Below are 1,266 nucleotides of genomic sequence, written 5' to 3'. Positions count from 1 at the left end.
CCCGGCCCCGCCCCTCCCCACGCCAGGGTCGCCACATTTAGCAAACGAAAATGCCCCGTGTCTGAGATGCAAATTTAACGGGAAGTTCTCGGACTCGTAAAAGACTGGCTGCTTATCGGAAATTTCCATTTAACTGGGGGTCCTGCGCTTCATCTGGAAACCCCACCTGGGGCTTCAGAGTGTCTGCTCCCCTGACCTTGACCTTTAAATATGAGATTTTTATCTCTGGGAGACTTAGCAAGACACCCACACAGATTCAGATGTGTTATGGTGCCCAAGTTTAGGACTTTCCAGGTGACCTTTGCAGCCCTAGGAAGTAAAGCTTCCTGTGACTTTCTGCTTAATTCAACAGGAGACCTGGTTTTTACATTGCTATTCTTGATTGTTATGCATATCAACATTTTCTCTGAACTGTGTGACCAAAACAAAAAAGAAAGGAAGTAGGTCGCAGAGCGGATATGAGTCAGCAACAGTCATTGGCCTGGAAGTTCAGATTCTTGTTTCGGGCCACTTGGCTCCTACACACGCCAGGCAGAGGAACTGCGTGTGCAAAGGCCCTGCGGTAGAAGGGACATGCGCGTTCGAAGAAAAGCAAGGAGGCCAGCGTGGCTGGAGCAGAGTTAGCCAGGGGAAGAGAGGGAACCAGGGAAGCGGCCAAGAACAACACAGGGAGGGGCCTCACCAGGCAGGCTGCAGATTAGGGCCCCTGGCTCTGAAAGCCATGGTGGCCATTGGGGGATTCTGAGTAGAGATGTGGTTCTCCCCTTCTGGCTGCCGTGTCTTAGGGGCAGGAGGGAAAGCTGTGACAGGCTGTCACAGCCCTCCAAGAGATGGTGGGAATCAGGTGAGGGTTGGGTGGCATTGTTAGTGACAGTGTCAGACTTAGGGTGCATTTGGAAGGTAGGACATGCGGTGGATTAAATCCCGAGTGTAGACGGAGGGGTCGTGTCTTCTCGCAGGGTTTTGGCCAGAGCCGCTGCAAGCGGGAGGCTGCACTTGACGGAGGTTGGGGTGAGAGTGGAACTCCAGCTTGTTTTGGATCTGTTGACCTTGTGACATCTGAGGCAAGTGCCAGGCCACTGGTTGGCTGTGAGAGTCTGGGCTCAGAGGGTAGGTTGGGCTGCTTGAGGTCACCACAGGAGGCCACGGGGACAGAAGAGGACTGGCCACACCTCGAGCCCTGGACTGAAGCAAATGGGTTGGGGTGGGGGAGGCAGAGGAGCAACCTGGAGGTTGGAGGAGGACAGGAGAGGGCAGAGACGGAGG

Source organism: Panthera uncia, chromosome D4 (assembly GCF_023721935.1).
Source record: "Panthera uncia isolate 11264 chromosome D4, Puncia_PCG_1.0, whole genome shotgun sequence".
Classification (NCBI taxonomy): Eukaryota; Metazoa; Chordata; class Mammalia; order Carnivora; family Felidae; genus Panthera; species Panthera uncia.
This window is presented reverse-complemented; position numbering follows the sequence as displayed.